The 19728-nt window shown below is 40.1% G+C and overlaps 1 pseudogene; it reads right to left on the reverse strand.

Moving 5' to 3' along the window:
- Positions 1 to 15026: 15026 nt before the first annotated feature.
- Positions 15027 to 16017, reverse strand: Nudc-ps1 (nuclear distribution C, dynein complex regulator, pseudogene 1; annotated as a pseudogene).
- Between the last annotated feature and the right edge of the window lie 3711 nt (positions 16018 to 19728).

Genomic DNA, 19728 nt, shown 5'->3' on the forward strand with positions numbered 1-19728 from the left:
AAGAGCTTACCAGTCAAATTAATACATTGAAAGCAAGAAAAAAGGAGAGCAAAATCTCCAAAGAGAAAAACACACTGCACAGAGATACATACTAATTAAAGATGATTTGCAGTTGGCTATAGCTTTGTGATGCCTTTTTAAAGATTTAATTACTTTATTTATATGAATACACTGTAGCTAGCTTCAGAGATACCAAAAAAGGCATTAGGCCCTATTACAATTGGTTATGAACCACCGTGTTATTGCTGGGATTTGAACTCAGGACCTTCAAGAAGAATAGTCATTCCTCTTAACTGTTGTACTCTTTGCTTTTTTTTTAATCTTTATTAACTTGTGTATTTCTTATTTACGTTTCAATTGTTATTCCCCTTCCCAGTTTCCTGGACAACATCCTCCTAATCCCTCCTCCTCCCCTTCTATATGGGCTTCCCCTTCCCATCGTCTCCCCTCTCCACCCTCCCCCCAACCTGCCACATGTGGGGCAGGCTCTGAATGGGTGTTCCTTCTGCCTCTGTTCTAAACTTTGCCTCCCTATTCCCTGCCAAGGGTATTCTTGTTCCCATTTTAAAGAAAGAGTGAAGCATTCGCATTTTGGCCATCCTTCTTGAGATTCATGTGTTTTGTGGATCTAGGGTAATTCAAGCATTTGGGCTAATATCCACTTATCAATGAGTGCATACCATGTCGGTTTTTCTGTGATTGGGTTACCTCACTCAAGATGATATTTTCCAGTTCCATTAATTTGCCTATGAATTTCATAAATTCATTGTTTTTGATAGCTGAGTAACATTCCATTGTAGATGTACCACATTTTCTGTATCCATTCCTCTGTTGAAGGGCATCTGGGTTCTTTCCAGCTCCTGGCTATTATAAATAAGGCTGCTATGAACATAGTGGAGCATTTGTCTTTGTTATATGTTGGGGCATCTTTTGGGTATATGCTGAAGAGAGGTATAGGTGGGTCCTCAGGCAATTCAATGTCCAATTTTCTGAGGAACCTCCAGACTGATGTCCAGAATGGTTGTAACAGTCTGCAATCCCACCAACAATGGAATTGTGTTCCTCTTTCTCCCCATCCTCACAAGCATTTGCTGTCACCTGAGTTTTTGATCTTAGCTGTTATCACTGGTGTGAGGTGAAATCTCAGCGTTGTTTTGATTTGCATTTCCCTTATGATTAAAGATGTTGGGCAGCAGCTCTCTGCTCCCAGACCCGGTGAGAGAGAGACCCAACCGCCTGGTCAGGTGGGCACTCCTGAGGCTGCAGAGCGGAAGAGACCACCAACACTGCTCACCCCTGCCCACATCCCTGGCCCAAGAGGAAACTGTATAAGGCCTCTGGGCTCCCGTGGGGGAGGGCCCAGGAGCGGCAGGACCCCTGCCGGAGACACCACCGGACCCTGAAGGAAACAGACCGGATAAACAGTTCTCTGCACCCAAATCCCGTGGGAGGGAGAGCTAAACCTTCAGAGAGGCAGACAGGCCTGGGAAACCAGAAGAGACTGCTCCCTGCACACACATCTCGGACGCCAGAGGAAAAAGCCAAAGACCATCTGGAACCCTGGTGCACTGAAGCTCCCGGAAGGGGCGGCACAGGTCTTCCTGGTTGCTGCCGCTGCAGAGAGCCCCTGAACAGCACCCCACGAGCAAACCTGAGCCTCGGGACCACAGGTAAGACCAAATTTTCTGCTGCAAGAAAGCTGCCTGGTGAACTCAAGACACAGGCCCACAGGAACAGCTGAAGACCTGTAGAGAGGAAAAACTACACGCCCGAAAGCAGAACACTCTGTCCCCATAACTGACTGAAAGAGAGGAAAACAGGTATACAGCACTCCTGACACACAGGCTTATAGGACAGTCTAGCCACTGTCAGAAATAGCAGAACAAAGTAACACTAGAGATAATCTGATGGTGAGAGGCAAGCGCAGGAACCCAAGCAACAGAAACCAAGACTACATGCCATCATCGGAGCCCAATTCTCCCACCAAAACAAACATGGAATATCCAAACACACCAGAAAAGCAAGATCTAGTTTCAAAATCATATTTGATCATGATGCTGGAGGACTTCAGGAAAGACCTGAACACACTTAGGGAAGCACAGGAAAACATAAATAAACAAGTAAAAGCCTACAGAGAGGAATCGCAAAAATCCCTGAAAGAATTCCAGGAAAACACAATCAAACAGTTGAAGGAATTAAAAATGGAAATAGAAGCAATCAAGAAAGAACACATGGAAACAACCCTGGATATAGAAAACCAAAAGAAGAGACAAGGAGCTGTAGATACAAAACTCACCAACAGAATTCAAGAGATGGAAGAGAGAATCTCAGGAGCAGAAGATTCCATAGAAATCATTGACTCAACTGTCAAAGATAATGTAAAGCGGAAAAAGCTACTGGTCCAAAACATACAGGAAATCCAGGACTCAATGAGAAGATCAAACCTAAGGATAATAGGTATAGAAGAGAGTGAAGACTCCCAGCTCAAAGGACCAGTAAATATCTTCAACAAAATCATAGAAGAAAACTTCCCTAACCTAAAAAAAGAGATACCCATAGACATACAGGAAGCCTACAGAACTCCAAATAGATTGGACCAGAAAAGAAACACCTCCCGTCACATAATTGTCAAAACACCAAACGCACAAAATAAAGAAAGAATATTAAAAGCAGTAAGGGAAAAAGGTCAAGTAACATATAAAGGGAGACCTATCAGAATCACACCAGACTTCTCGCCAGAAACTATGAAGGCCAGAAGATCCTGGACTGATGTTATACAGACCCTAAGAGAACACAAATGCCAGCCCAGATTACTGTATCCAGCAAAACTCTCAATTAACATTGATGGAGAAACCAAGATATTCCATGACAAAACCAAATTTACACAATATCTTTCTACAAATCCAGCACTACAAAGGATAATAAATGGTAAAGCCCAACATAAGGAGGCAAGCTATACCCTAGAAGAAGCAAGAAACTAATCGTCTTGGCAACAAAACAAAGAGAATGAAAGCACACAAACATAACCTCACATCAAATATGAATATAACGGGAAGCAATAATCACTATTCCTTAATATCTCTCAATATCAATGGCCTCAACTCCCCAATAAAAAGACATAGATTAACAAACTGGATACGCAACGAGGACCCTGCATTCTGCTGCCTACAGGAAACACACCTCAGAGACAAAGACAGACACTACCTCAGAGTGAAAGGCTGGAAAACAACTTTCCAAGCAAATGGTCAGAAGAAGCAAGCTGGAGTAGCCATTCTAATATCAAATAAAAACAATTTCCAACTAAAAGTCATCAAAAAAGATAAGGAAGGACACTTCATATTCATCAAAGGAAAAATCAACCAAGATGAACTCTCAATCCTAAATATCTATGCCCCAAATACAAGGGCACCTACATATGTAAAAGAAACCTTACTAAAGCTCAAAACACACATTGCACCTCACACAATAATAGTGGGAGATTTCAACACCCCACTCTCATCAATGGACAGATCATGGAAACAGAAATTAAACGGTGATGTAGACAGACTAAGAGAAGTCATGAGCCAAATGGACTTAACGGATATTTATAGAACATTGTATCCTAAAGCAAAAGGATATAGCTTCTTCTCAGCTCCTCATGGTACTTTCTCCAAAATTGACCATATAATTGGTCAAAAAACGGGCCTCAACAGGTACAGAAAGATAGAAATAATCCCATGCGTGCTATCGGACCACCACGGCCTAAAACTGGTCTTCAATAACAATAAGGGAAGAATGCCCACATATACGTGGAAATTGAACAATGCTCTACTCAATGATAACCTGGTCAAGGAAGAAATAAAGAAAGAAATTAAAAACTTTTTAGAATTTAATGAAAATGAAGATACAACATACTCAAACTTATGGGACACAATGAAAGCTGTGCTAAGAGGAAAACTCATAGCGCTGAGTGCCTGCAGAAAGAAACAGGAAAGAGCATATGTCAGCAGCTTGACAGCACACCTAAAAGCTCTAGAACAAAAAGAAGCAAATACACCCAGGAGGAGTAGAAGGCAGGAAATAATCAAACTCAGAGCTGAAATCAACCAAGTAGAAACAAAAAGGACCATAGAAAGAATCAACAGAACCAAAAGTTGGTTCTTTGAGAAAATCAACAAGATAGATAAACCCTTAGCCAGACTAACGAGAGGACACAGAGAGTGTGTCCAAATTAACAAAATCAGAAATGAAAAGGGAGACATAACTACAGATTCGGAGGAAATTCAAAAAATCATCAGATCTTACTATAAAAACCTATATTCAACAAAATTTGAAAATCTTCAGGAAATGGACAATTTCCTAGACAGATACCAGGTATCGAAGTTAAATCAGGAACAGATAAACCAGTTAAACAACCCCATAACTCCTAAGGAAATAGAAGCAGTCATTAAAGGTCTCCCAACCAAAAAGAGCCCAGGTCCAGACGGGTTTAGTGCAGAATTCTATCAAACCTTCATAGAAGACCTCATACCAATATTATCCAAACTATTCCACAAAATTGAAACAGATGGAGCCCTACCGAATTCCTTCTACGAAGCCACAATTACTCTTATACCTAAACCACACAAAGACACAACAAAGAAAGAGAACTTCAGACCAATTTCCCTTATGAATATCGACGCAAAAATACTCAATAAAATTCTGGCAAACCGAATTCAAGAGCACATCAAAACAATCATCCACCATGATCAAGTAGGCTTCATCCCAGGCATGCAGGGATGGTTTAATATACGGAAAACCATCAACGTGATCCATTATATAAACAAACTGAAAGAACAGAACCACATGATCATTTCATTAGATGCTGAGAAAGCATTTGACAAAATTCAACACCCCTTCATGATAAAAGTCCTGGAAAGAATAGGAATTCAAGGCCCATACCTAAACATAGTAAAAGCCATATACAGCAAACCAGTTGCTAACATTAAACTAAATGGAGAGAAACTTGAAGCAATCCCACTAAAATCAGGGACTAGACAAGGCTGCCCACTCTCTCCCTACTTATTCAATATAGTTCTTGAAGTTCTAGCCAGAGCAATCAGACAACAAAAGGAGATCAAAGGGATACAGATCGGAAAAGAAGAGGTCAAAATATCACTATTTGCAGATGACATGATAGTATATTTAAGTGATCCCAAAAGTTCCACCAGAGAACTACTAAAGCTGATAAACAACTTCAGCAAAGTGGCTGGGTATAAAATTAACTCAAATAAATCAGTTGCCTTCTTCTATACAAAAGAGAAACAAGCCGAGAAAGAAATTAGGGAAACGACACCCTTCATAATAGACCCAAATAATATAAAGTACCTCGGTGTGACTTTAACCAAGCAAGTAAAAGATCTGTACAATAAGAACTTCAAGACACTGAGGAAAGAAATTGAAGAAGACCTCAGAAGATGGAAAGATCTCCCATGCTCATGGATTGGCAGGATTAATATGGTAAAAATGGCCATTTTACCAAAAGCAATCTACAGATTCAATGCAATCCCCATCAAAATACCAATCCAATTCTTCAAAGAGTTAGACAGAACAATTTGCAAATTCATCTGGAATAACAAAAAACCCAGGATAGCTAAAGCTATCCTCAACAATAAAAGGACTTCAGGGGGAATCACTATCCCTGAACTCAAGCAGTATTACAGAGCAATAGTGATAAAAACTGCATGGTATTGGTACAGAGACAGACAGATAGACCAATGGAATAGAATTGAAGACCCAGAAATGAACCCACACACCTATGGTCACTTGATTTTTGACAAAGGAGCCAAAACCATCCAATGGAAAAAAGATAGTATTTTCAGCAAATGGTGCTGGTTCAACTGGAGGGCAACATGTAGAAGAATGCAGATCGATCCATCCTTATCACCCTGTACAAAGCTTAAGTCCAAGTGGATCAAGGACCTCCACATCAAACCAGACACACTCAAACTAATAGAAGAAAAACTAGGGAAGCATCTGGAACACATGGGCACTGGAAAAAATTTCCTGAACAAAACACCAATGGCTTATGCTCTAAGATCAAGAATCGACAAATGGGATCTCATAAAACTGCAAAGCTTCTGTAAGGCAAAGGACACTGTGGTTAGGACAAAACGGCAACCAACAGATTGGGAAAAGATCTTTACCAATCCTACAACAGATAGAGGCCTTATTTCCAAAATATACAAAGAACTCAAGAAGTTAGACCGCAGGGAAACAAATAACCCTATTAAAAAATGGGGTTCAGAGCTAAACAAAGAATTCACAGCTGAGGAATGCCGAATGGCTGAGAAACACCTAAAGAAATGTTCAACATCTTTAGTCATAAGGGAAATGCAAATCAAAACAACCCTGAGATTTCACCTCACACCAGTGCGATTGGCTAAGATCAAAAACTCAGGTGACAGCAGATGCTGGCGAGGATGTGGAGAAAGAGGAACACTCCTCCATTGTTGGTGGGATTGCAGACTGGTAAAACCATTCTGGAAATCAGTCTGGAGGTTCCTCAGAAAATTGGACATTGAACTGCCTGATGATCCAGCTATACCTCTCTTGGGCATATACCCAAAAGATGCCTCAACATATAAAAGAGACACGTGCTCCACTATGTTCATCGCAGCCTTATTTATAATAGCCAGAAGCTGGAAAGAACCCAGATGCCCTTCAACAGAGGAATGGATACAGAAAATGTGGTACATCTACACAATGGAATATTACTCAGCTATCAAAAACAACGAGTTTATGAAATTCGTAAGCAAATGGTTGGAACTGGAAAATATCATCCTGAGTGAGCTAACCCAATCACAGAAAGACATACATGGTATGCACTCATTGATAAGTGGCTATTAGCCCAAATGCTTGAATTACCCTAGATCCCTAGAACAAACAAAACTCAAGACGGATGATCAAAATGTGAATGCTTCACTCCTTCTTTAAATGAGGAAAAAGAATACCCTTGGCAGGGAAGGGAGAGGCAAAGATTAAAACAGAGACTGAAGGAACACCCATTCAGAGCCTGCCCCACATGTGGCCCATACATATACAGCCTCCCAATTAGACAAGATGGATGAAGCAAAGAAGTGCAGACCGACAGGAGCCGGATGTAGATCGCTCCTGAGAGACACAGCCAGAATACAGCAAATATAGAGGCGAATGCCAGCAGCAAACCACTGAACTGAGAATAGGTCCCCTATTGAAGGAATCAGAGAAAGAACTGGAAGAGCTTGAAGGGGCTCGAGACCCCAAAAGTACAACAATGCCAAGCAACCAGAACTTCCAGGGACTAAGCCACTACCTAAAGACTATACATGGACTGACCCTGGACTCTGACCCCATAGGTAGCAATGAATATCCTAGTAAGAGCACCAGTGGAAGGGGAAGCCCTGGGTCCTGCTAAGACTGAACCCACAGTGAACTAGTCTATGGGGGGAGGGCGGCAATGGGGGGAGGGTTGGGAGGGGAACACCCATAAGGAAAGGGAGGGGGGAGGGGGATGTTTGCCCGGAAACCGGGAAAGGGAATAACACTCGAAATGTATATAAGAAATACTCAAGTTAATAAAAAGAAAAAAAGAAAAAAAAAAAGATGTTGAACATTTCTTTAGGTGTTTCTCAGCCATTCGGCATTCCTCAGCTGTGAATTCTTTGTTTAGCTCTGAAGTCCATTTTTTAATAGGATTATTTGTCTCCCTGCAGTCTAACTTCTTGAATTCTTTGTATATTTTGGATATAAGCCCTCTATCTGTTGTAGGATTGGTAAAGATCTTTTCCCAATCTGTTGTTTGCCATTTTGTCCTAACAACAGTGTCCTTTGCCTTACGGAAGCTTTGTAGTTTTATGAGATTCCATTTGTCGATTCTTGATCTTAGAGCATAGGCCATTGGTGTTTTCTTCAGGAAATTTTCTCCAGTGCCCTTGTGTTCAAGAAGCTTCCCCAACTTTTCTTCTATTAGTTTGAGTGTATCTGGTTTGACATGAAGGTCTTCGATCCACTTGGACTTAAGCTTTGTACAGGATGATAAGCATGGATAGATCTGCATTCTTCTACATGCTGGTGTTCAGTTGAAATTGCACCATTTGCTGAAAATGCTATCTCTTTTCCATTGGATGATTTAGGCCCCTTTGTCAAAAATCAAGTGACCAAAGGTGTGTCGGTTCATTTCTGGGTCTTCAGTTCTATTCCATTGGTCTATCTGTCTGCCTCTGTAACAATACCATGCAGTTTTTATCACTATTGCTCTGTAATACTGCTTGAGTTCAGGGATAGTGATTCCCACAGAAGTCCTTTTATTGTTAAGGATAGTTTTAGCTATCCTGGGTTTTTTGTTATTGTAGATGAGTTTGCAAATTGTTCTGTCTAACTCTCTGAAGAATTGGATTGCTATTTTGATGGGGATTGCATTGAATCTGTAGATCTCTTTTGGTAAAATGGCCATTTTTATTATATTAATCTGGCCAATCCATGAGCACGGGAGATCTTTCCATCTTCTGAGAGGTCTTCTTCAATTTCTTTCTTCAGAGGCTTGAAGTTATTGTACAGATTTTTCCTTGCTTGGTTAAAGTCACACTGAGGTATTTTATATTATTGGGCATTATTATGAATGGAGTCGTTTCCCTAATTTCTTTCTCGGCTTGTTTCTCTTTTGTGTAGAGGAAGGTTACTGATTTATTTGAGTTAATTTTATACCAAGCCGCTTTGCTGAAATTGTTTATCAGGTTTAGTAGTTCTCTAGTGGAACTTTTGGGATCACTTAAATATACTATCATGTCATCTGCAAATAGTGATATTTTGACTTCTTCTTTTCCAATCTGTATCCCCTTGATCTCCTTTTCTTGTCTGATTGCTCTGGCTAGAACTTCAAGAACTATATTGAATAAGTAGGGAGAGAATGGGCAGCCTTGCCTAGTCCCTGGTTTTAGTGGGATTGCTTCAAGTTTCTCTCCATTTACTTTAATGTTAGCTACTGGTTTGCTCTATATGGCTTTTACTATATTTAGGTATGGGCCTTGAATTCCTATTCTTTCCAAGATTTTTACCATGAAAGGGTGTTGAATTTTGTCAAATGCTTTCTCAGCATTAATGAAATGATCATGTGGTTTTGTTCTTTCAGTTTGTTTATATAATGGATTACATTTTGGGATGAAGCCTAATTGATCATGGTGGATGATTGTTTTGATGTGCTCTTGGATTCGGTTTGCCAGAATTTTATTGAGTATTTTTTCGTCGATATTCAAAGGGAAACTGGTCTGAAGTTCTCTTTCTTTGTTGGGTGTTTGTGTGGTTTAGGTATAAGAGTAATTGTGGCTTCATAGTAGGAATTCGGTAGTGCTCCATCTGTTTCAATTCTGTGGAATAGTTTGGATAGTATTGGTATGAGGTCTTCGATGAAGGTCTTGTAGAATTCTGCACTACAGCCTTCTGGACCTGGGCTCTTTTTTGTTGGGGGTCCTTTAATGGCTGCTTCTATTTCATTAGGAATTATGGGGTTGTTTAAATTGTTTATCTCTTCCTGATTTAAATTCGGTACCTGGTATCTGTCTAGAAAATCGTCCATTTTCTGCAGACTTTCAAGTTTTGTTGAATATAGGCTTTTGTAGTAGGATCTGATGATTTTTTCGAATTTCCCCTGATTCTGTAGTTATGTCTCCCATTTTATTTCTGATTTTGTTAATTTGTACACACTCTCTGTGTCCTCTCGTTAGTCTGGCTAAGGGTTCATCTATCTTGTTGATTTTCTCAAAGAACCAACTTTTGGTTCAGTTGATTCTTTCTATGGTGTTTTTGTTTCTACTTGGTTGATTTCAGCTATGAGTTTGATTATTTCCTGTCTTCTACTCATCCTGGGTCTATTTGCTTCTTTTTGTTCTAGAACTTTTAGGTGTCCTGTCAAGCTGCTGACATATGCTCTCTCCTTTTTCTTTCTGCAGGCATTCAGAGCTACGAGTTTTCCTCTTAGCATGGCTTTCATTGTTTCCCATAAGTTTGGGTATGTTGTACCTACATTTTCATTAAATTCTAAGAAGTCATTAATTTCTTTCTTTATTTCTTCCTTGACCAGGTTATCATTGAGTAGAGCATTGTTCACCTTCCATGTGTAGGTGGGGGTTTTCCCTTATTGTTATTGAAGACCAGGTTTAGCCCATGGTGGTCTGATAGGATGCATGGGATTATTTCTATCTTTCTGTAACTTTGAGGACTGTTTCATGACCAATTATATGGTCAATTTTGGAGAAAGCGCCATGAGGTGCTGAAAAGAATGTATATCCTTTTGCTGTAGGATAGAATGTTCTGTAAATATCTGTTAAGTCCATTTGGTTCATGACTTCTCTTAGTCTGTCTATGTCTCTGTTTAATTTCTGTTTCTATGATCTGTCCATTGATGAGAGTGGGGTCTTGAAATCTCCTACGATTATTGTGTGAGATGCAATGTGTGCTTTGAGCTTTAGTAAGGTTTCTTTTATGTATGTAGGTGCCCTTATATTTGGAACATAGATATTTAGGATTGTGAGTTCATCTTGGTGGATTTTTCCTTTGATGAATATGAAGTGTCCTTCCTTGTCTTTTTTGATGACTTTTAGTTGAAAATCGATTTTATTCGATATTAGAATGGCTCCTTCCCCTTGCTTCTTCAGACCATTTGCTTGGAAAGTTGTTTTCCAACTTTCACTCTGAGGTAGTGTCTGTATTTGTCTCTGAGGTGTGTTTTCTGTAGGCAGCAGAATGCACGGTCCTCACTGCGTATCCAGTTTGTTAATCTATGTCTTCTTATTGGGGAGTTGAGACCATTGGTGTTGACAGATATTAAGGAATAGTGATTATTCCTTCCTGTTATATTTGTATTTGGATGTGAGATTATGTTTGTGTCTTTTATTCTCTTTCTTTTGTTGCCAAGATGATTAGTTTCTTGCTTTTTCTAGGGTGTAGCTTGCCTCCTTATGTTGGGCTTCACCATTTATTATCCTTTGTAGGGCTAGATTTGTAGAAAGATATTGTGTAAATTTGGTTTTGTCATGGAATATTTTGGTTTCTCCATCTATGTTAATTGAGAGTTTTGCAGGATACAGTAACCTGGGCTGGCATTTGTGTTCTCTTAGGGTCTGTATGACATCTGTCCAGCATCTTCTGGCTTTCACAGTCTCTGGCGAGAAGTGTGGTGTGATGCTGATAGGTCTGCCTTTATATGTTACTCGTCTTTTTCCATTACTGCTTTTAATATTCTTTCTTTATTTTGTGCATTTGGTGTTTTGACTATTATGTGACAGGAGGAGTTTCTTTTCTGGTCCAATCTATTTGGAGTTCTGTAGGCTTCTTGTATGTTATGGGCATCTCTTTCTTTAGGTTAGGGAAGTTATCTTCTTTGATTTTGTTGAAGACATTTACTGGTCCTTGAGCTGGGAGTCTTCACTCTCTTCTATACCTATTATCCTTAGGTTTGATCTTGTCATTGAGTCCTGGATTTCCTGTATGTTTTGGACCAGTAGCTTTTTCCATTTTACATTATCTTTGACAGTTGTGTCGATGATTTCTATGGAACCTTCTGCTCCTGAGATTCTCTCTCCTATCTATTGTATTCTGTTGTTGATGCTTGTATCTATGTCTCCTTGTCTCTTCCTTTGGTTTTCTGTATCTCGGGTTTTTTCCCTGTGTTCTTTCTTTATTGTTTCTATTTCCAGTTTTAGTTCCTTCAAGTGTTTGATTGTGTTTTCCTGAAATTCTTTCAGGGATTTTTGTGATTTCTCTCTATAGGCTTCTACTTGTTTATTTATGTTTCCCTGCATTTCTCTACAGGAGTTCTTCATGTCTTTCTTGAAGTCCTCCAGCATCATGATCAAATATGATTTTGAAACTAGATCTTGCTTTTCTGGTGTGTTTGGATATTCCGTGTTTGCTTTGGTGGGAGAATTGGGCTCCAGTGATGCCATGTAGTCTTGGTTTCTGTTGCTTGGGTTCCTGTGCTTGCCTCTTGCCATCAGGCTGTCTCTGATGTTACCTTGTTCTGCTATTTCTGAAAGTGGCTGGACTGTTCTTTAGGCCTGTGTGTCAGGAGTGCTGTAGACCTGTTTTCTTATTTTCTTTCAGTCAGTTATGGGAACAGAGTGTTTGTTGTCTGGCATGTAGTTTTTCCTACTGGTCTTTAGCTTTTCCTGTTGGCCTGTTTCCTGGGTCCACCAGGCAGATTGCTTGGAGTAGAAAAGTTGGTCTTACCTGTGGTCCTGTGGCTCAAGTTTGCTCATGGGGGGCTGCTTTTGAGCTCTCCATGAGGGCGGCAACCAGGAGGGCCTGCGCCACCTTTTCTGGGAGCCTCCATGCACCGGAGTCCCAGATGGCATTAGCTGTTTTCCTCTGGAGTTAGAAATGTGGGCAGAGTGTAGTCTCTTCTGGCTTCCCAGGTGTGTCTGCCCCTATGAAGGTTTAGCTCTCTCTCCCACGGGATTTGGGTGCAGAGAACTGTTGACTGTGTCCCCTCAGGTCTGGGCGGTGTCTTGTCATTTTTCTGAGGAAGCCGTCTTTCCTTTTCTCACAGTAAAATACAACTATTTAAGTTATTGCTTGATTTTTTTAGAACGAAATGTTTCTTTCAGTGTATAAATACAATGGGTCATTGTATTGATACCTTGTTCAATAGTATATGTATTCATATTCTGGCAGAGTGTTTGGGATTCATAATACTTGTTTCATGCTTTATTTGAAGCATTATTTGAAGAAAAATTGGTTTATTCAAATATTACTGAATTCTTCAGCTAAACTCCACAGCATGTTAAAGATATTATTACCTGTATCTGTTAAGACACCTGGTTATATATTCTGCCAAAGTTATAGTTGTAAATATTATTTTAAAACATGAGAATTAAAAAAGTCTATGTCAGCCTGCTTCCTTTCAAACTTAAAATCCCTGGAGTTGAATGTCACAGGAACTTCTGCCATCATTGCTCTCATTTCTTCATCCACAGACAATTCTGGTGACTTCTCAAAGGTCTACATCCTCTCTCAGAATATTTCTGTTACATTAAACATGTATTGAAGCACGATGTGTTTGTGATTTGATGCATGAAAAATCTGTACTTTTAAGAAAGAAAATTGTTCACTTATACACAGAATTGTTCCTTACTGTCTCTTTCTTTCATATTCTAAATCTCAAGAGTGACCAGAGCTGTCTGAATTTTGTTTTATGTCTTCCCGAAGAAATAATGTTAATGCTGCAGGAGTGTTAACTCACATTAAAAAACTTATTTACTATTTATTCCCAGGAAATACGATTTAGCCACAGATAAATATAGCTTGCAGACTGATGTTTTCTTCTGGTCAATGTGTAAAGCGCTAAAGAGTCAGGAAGCTGTATGTTGGAATTGGGAGTGTTGAAACTGAAGTTGAAGTTGGATCAAGTCACATTAGAGAATAAGATTCTGAAATGCCCTCAGAAGAGTTGAATAATATCTTCATACTGTTAAATAGACTAAGAAGGCAGCAGTTGTTCTTCAAGATACCATGGATTAGGGTGTGATTTTGTATGATAATAAATTTCTATTGTTAAAAAGGTACACTCATGTTATCAGAAAGTGACTTAAAACTGTCTAACAATTTATGTCTTTCTTACTGGAAAACTTTAAATAAAAATATTTACTTCACAAATAAGTAACGTCACTTAATAGCAAAGTCTCCAAATGGCCAAGATCTACTCAGGCTAGTAGAAACCAACTTGAAGATGTAAATATAACTACTGTCTCTGTAATAGTATTTAGCTCTTAAGTTTTATCTTGATGCTAATGGATATTCATTTCAAATTCTTAAGGTTTAAGCTTATCAAGAATAAACCCACAAAATCAAAATTTTATAAAAGCAGCAAGCTTGTAAAGTGTTACAGATAATTATGTAATACAAGTTAATAATCAGCCACCTTATAAATGATCAAATTCTTTAATATGATCTATAAGTATTGAAGTGTGGATGCTTCAGTCCTACTTAAAGGGGAACAAAAATATTCATAGAAGGAAATACAGAGAAAAAGTTTGGAACAGAGACTGAAGGAAAGGCCACCAAGAGACTGCCCCAACTGGGGGTCCAGCCCATATACATACAGCCACCAAACTTAGACAATATTGCTGATGCCAAGAAGTGCATGCTGACAGGAGTCTGAATAGTTCTCTACTGAGAGGCTTTGCCAGAGCATGACAAATAGAGAGGCGGATGCTAGCAGCCAACCATTGACCTGAAAATGGGGTCTTTACTGGAGGAGATAGAGAAAGCATTGAAGGAGCTGAAAGGGCTTGCAATGCCATTCGAACAATACTGACCAACCAGAGCTCCCAGTGACTAAACCACCATCCAAAGAGTACACGTGGATAGACCCATGGTTCCAACTGCATACATAACAGAGGATGGGCTTGTTGGGCACCAATGGGAGGAGAAACCCTTGGTCCTGACAAGCCTAGACTGCCCAGTGTAGTGGAATGTCAGGGCTGAGAGGCAGGATGGATGGATGGATGGGGGGAACACCCTAATAGAAGGAGGGGGAGGGGGTGAGATAGGGTGTTTATGGTTGGGAAACTGGAAAAAGGGGATAACATTTGAAATGTAAATAAAAATATCCAATAAAAAAGAAAAAGAAAAAAAGAATGTGACTCTAAGAATAGAATAAGATATCTCTGTTTATTGTCAAATGATTTCAAAGTTATTCCTAAAAGTTAGTAGTGGTGCCCCAGCTCATTTCAGATGTGCTGAATATGGCATATAAATATTTATTGATTGATAGAGTGGCCTTTTGGATTATATGATCTGCCCTAATTTATTCTTTTCTTTTTTTTAAGGTGGAGCAGAGTAAATAGTTTTAATGTGTAACAGGACAAATAGCAAGGACAAGACCTCCAAGACCCAGCCCTTCTCTGGTGAATCCCTGGATCTCACAAGCCTGAGAAGTCGCACGCCTGCCCAGCCCTAAGGTTCCAGGGTCTCAGGAAAGGAAGTTGAGTGGCTAGAGGCTCAACCTGCAAGAGTTTAGGAAGGCAAACAGGAGCTAGTTGAATTTGGCCTTGGAGAAATCCATCTCTGGGTGTTGATCCATGAACTTTTTCAGGATTTCCTGTTTCTTCTGCTCATCAGGGGTGGGCAACCCCATGGACTTCAGCCTCTTGTCATACATCATTTTTTCCACCATGCTGAGAGTCTCACTGTGCAGGTCTGAGAGCTTGGAGTTCTCAGGGTTAATCTTCTTGGTATTGATTTCGGGGTCACTGGTAACCAAGCGGTTCCACCATTCCATCTTATTGATCTTCTCCAGATGAACTGTCACCACCTTGCCATCTTCGATGTGCCACGAGCTCTCCTCCACCTTTACTTCATTGTAGAGTTCTCCATCAGTCACTGGTGCCTGTCCTTTGAGGCCCACCTGGAGGTGCCGCCGCTGGATGTCCACCACCACATTCTTTCCCTTCAGTCGGAAGCTGACTTGGAAGGGCACTGCCAGATCCAGCTCTGACAGGGTCTGGGTCCAGCGGTAGTTGGGCAAGTCAGCCCCATTGCCTACGTTGGGTTTCAGTTTTCCTTTGTCCTTCTCGTCTTCCTCCTCCTCGGCCTCCTGCTTCCCTGGTGAGTCAAGACTGCCATTCTTGAGCTGCACCTCATGATGCTCTGCATCCTTTTTCTGGTCAATCTCCACCTGCAGTCTCTCCTCCTCCTCATCAGTCAGTTCCTTGATCTGTGACCCGGGAGTCTCTGCCTTGGCATCCTTGGCCAGTCTGGCTGCCTGTTCTGCCTTCTCCCGACGCTCAGTCTCCTGCCGAGCTCGCTTCTGTCTTCTGGCCTTCTGTGCCAGCTGGTTGTGGTGGTTAAAAGTCTGTGTGACGAGCTTCTCTGCCATCCCCTCTTCTCCTCCAATGAAAAAGTCTGTTTTGCGTTGAAGGAGCTGAAGAAGTTGTTCACAAGCTCCTGCATGCTGCCTTCGTGCTGCTGCGCCATGGCCAGCAGCATGCTGTCGAAGAGCTCTTCCTCCTGCTCCCCTCCCATCGTGCTGCGCTCCTCACTCGTCACTCGCGCTCTGTGATGCCCCATTTTATTCTTTTCAAATCTCTGGGGATTAATGTTGTACCTTCATTAATTTAATAGCAACAAGCATGCAGATAAACCCCCTATATCTGCAGTGGCCTGATGAGGCCATTTCATGTTTACAATTCAGATCTAGCTTTTTTTTCGTAGAGCTGTTAGGTATCCAGTTGAAAAAGATAGTTCATTTACCTTGCTGGCAGGCTTGACACCAAAGACATAAATTCACAAAATAGGTTTCATTGTAGTGTTTAAATCCACTCCTATTGAAACATGACCATAATACTAAACTTCTGACAGCTCTGTCTTTAGGGAGCACATGCAGATAGAGCCAGAGTAGGAGAAAAGCCAAAACCTTCCTGTTACTGGCAAAAGGATGCTGCAGAGTGTTGACATAATGAATTGTTTGTTACTGTTGTATTCCCAGCTGGTTCCTCCTCAAATTATGCATGCATCACATTGGCAGCATTAACAAGGTAAGAAATTCTATCTTATCTTTTATTGCTAAAACTTTTTAAAATTTATATCTTGTACAGCATGTAAACCTTAAAAATAACACCATGAACAGATATGGGATCATTTTATTTTATTGGAGTAAATTGAAATTTTAAAATGTTTTTAAAAATATTTCTTCTGGATGACATGATGGCCAAAACATGCGAACATAATCCTAGTTCTCAAATTCTCTTGAAGGTCAATAGGAGTGAAACCTGAAATGCAATCAATAGAATTTAGATTATTAATAAGATCTCACCTAAAATTATTTTGATACAGACAGAAAATTCACTACATCAGACTGGCCATTGAATGTAGTAAACACTTAAACCTTTTAACAGCTTCTCCCTCTGTTGAATGATTATGCTTTGCTAGTTTTCACATTTTTCTATTTACAGTATAAACTCATTAGAAATTTTTAAGGTTACATGAGAAAACTCAATTGTTATCTTTTTTATGATTTTCTGTGATTGTTTCTTAGGTAATTTTAAATATTCTAATTAGTTGGAGAGTCTTCTTGAACTCAGAATTAAGATTGTCCTGAATTTAAAATATCCAAAAGGCTTAAATTCATATAAGTTTAGATTTAAATTTTAAGCATGAAATGCATTTTGTTCATTAGTTCATTTTGGGCTTGAGCTTATCAGTAAGTACATCCCATACATGTCTTCCTGGATCTGGGTTACCTCACTCAGGATGATACTTTCTAATTCTATTCATTTGCCTTCAATTTTCATGAACTCATTTTTGATAGCTGAGTAGTACCCCATTGTGTAAATGTACCACAATTTCTGTATCCATTCTTCTTCCTTTTTTTCCCCTAGATCATGGCTTGTTTATTAAAATATTGGTGAAAAAATAGGAGTCTCTAGGGCTGCTAACAGGAGAGGACATCATAGCACTCAAGGTGTCTGGACTCACCTCCTGGCAACTCTCCTTTTCCTGATCCCACTCTGTAACAGGCTGGGGCTCCTGCTCACCAGAGACAGCCTTGCTCTTTTCTTTGGCAGGGCAGACTGGGAGGACCTTCTTTTGACCTCCTTTGTGCTGAGAGCCTTCTGATGCTTTTTGCTTTCAGGCTCTACGGGGGACACAGGAGTGGATCCATTCACCTGTGACAGCTTCTCTTTTTCCTTCTGCACTTTTGGGGTCTTGGCAGGGGGGGTGCTGGGACTCAGGGTGGGGTTATTGGGAGCCGGACTCTTGGCCACAGTTACTTCATTCACCTGGGATGGGGTGTTAGCCTTCACTCTCTTCCTTCTTTTCTTGCCTGTGCTTCACATTTTGATCATCCGTCTTGAGTTTCATTTGTTCTAGGCATCTAGGGTAATTCAAGCATTTGGGCTAATAGCCACTTATCAGTGAGTGCATACCATGTATGTCTTTCTGTGATTGGGTTAGCTCACTCAGGATGATATTTTCCAGTTCCAACCATTTGCCTACAAATATCATAAAGCCGAAAGCTGAGTAATATTCCATTGTGTAGATGTACCACAATTTCTGTATCCATTCCTCTGTTGAAGGGCATCTTGGTTCTTTCCAGCTTCGGGCTATTATAAATAAGGCTGCGATGAACATAGTGGAGCACGTGTCTTTTTTATATGTTGGGGCATCTTTTGGGTATATGCTGAAGAGAGGTATAGCTGGATCCTCAGGCAGTTCAATGTCCAATTTTCTGAGGAACCTCCAGACTGATTTCCAGAATGGTTGTACCAGTTTGCAATCCCACCAACAATGGAGGAGTGTTCCTCTTTCTCTGCATCCTCGCCAGCATCTGCTGGCACCTGAGTTTTTGATCTTAGCCATTCTCACTGGTGTGAGGTGAAATCTCAGGGTTGTTTTGATTTGCATTTCCCTTATGACTAAAGATGTTGAACATTTCTTTAGGTGTTTCTCAGCCATTCGGCATTCCTCAGCTGTGAATTCTTTGTTTAGCTCTGAACCCCATTTTTAATAGGGTTATTTGTCTGCTTGCGGTCTAACTTCTTGAGTTCTTTGTATATTTTGGATATAAGGCCTCTATCTGTTGTAGGATTGGTAAAGATCTTTTCCCAATCTGTTTTTTGCCGTTTTGTCCTAACCACAGTGTCCTTTGCCTTACAGAAGCTTTGCAGGTTTATGAGATCCCATTTGTCGATTCTTGATCTTAGAGCATAAGCCATTGGTGTTTTGTTCAGGAAATTTTTTCCAGTGCCCATGTGTTCCAGATGCTTCCCTAGTTTTTCTTCTATTAGTTTGAGTGTGTCTGGTTTGATGTGGAGGTCCTTGATCCACTTGGACTTAAGCTTTGTACAGGGTGATAAGCATGGATCGATCTGCATTCTTCTACATGTTGACCTCCAGTTGAACCAGCACAATTTGCTGAAGATGCTATCTTTTTTCCATTGGATGGTTTTGGCTCCTTTGTCAAAAATCAAGTGACCATAGGTCTGTGGGTTCATTTCTGGGTCTTCAATTCTATTGCATTGGTCTATCTGTCTGTCTCTGTACCAATACCAAGCAGTTTTTATCACTATTGCTCTGTAATACTGCTTGAGTTCAGGGATAGTGATTCCCCCTGAAGTCCTTTTATTGTTGAGGATAGTTTTAGCTATCCTGGGTTTTTTGTTATTCCAGATGAATTTGCAAATTGTTCTGTCTAACTCTTTGAAGAATTGGATTGGTAATTTGATGGGGATTGCATTGAATCTGTAGATCGCTTTTGGTAAAATGGCCATTTTTACTATATTAATCCTGCCAATCCATGAGCATGGGAGATCTTTCCATCTTCTGAGGTCTTCTTCAATTTCTTTCTTCAGTGTCTTGAAGTTTTTATTGTACAGATCTTTTACTTGCTTGGTTAAAGTCACACCGAGGTACTTTATATTATTTGGGTCTATTATGAAGGGTGTCGTTTCCTTAATTTCTTTCTCAGCTTGTTTCTCTTTTGTGTAGAGGAAGGTTACTGATTTATTTGAGTTAATTTTATACCCAGCCACTTTGCTGAAGTTGTTTATCAGCTTTAGTAGTTCTCTGGTGGAACTTTTGGGATCACTTAAATATACTACCATATCATCTGCAAATAGTGATATTTTGATTTCTTCTTTTCCGAACTATATCCACTTGACCTCCTTTTGTTGTCTGATTGCTCTGGCTAGAACTTCAAGAACTATATTGAATAAGTAGGGAGAGAGTGGGCAG

Source organism: Rattus norvegicus, chromosome 4, assembly GCF_036323735.1.
Source record: "Rattus norvegicus strain BN/NHsdMcwi chromosome 4, GRCr8, whole genome shotgun sequence".
NCBI classification, from domain to species: domain Eukaryota; kingdom Metazoa; phylum Chordata; class Mammalia; order Rodentia; family Muridae; genus Rattus; species Rattus norvegicus.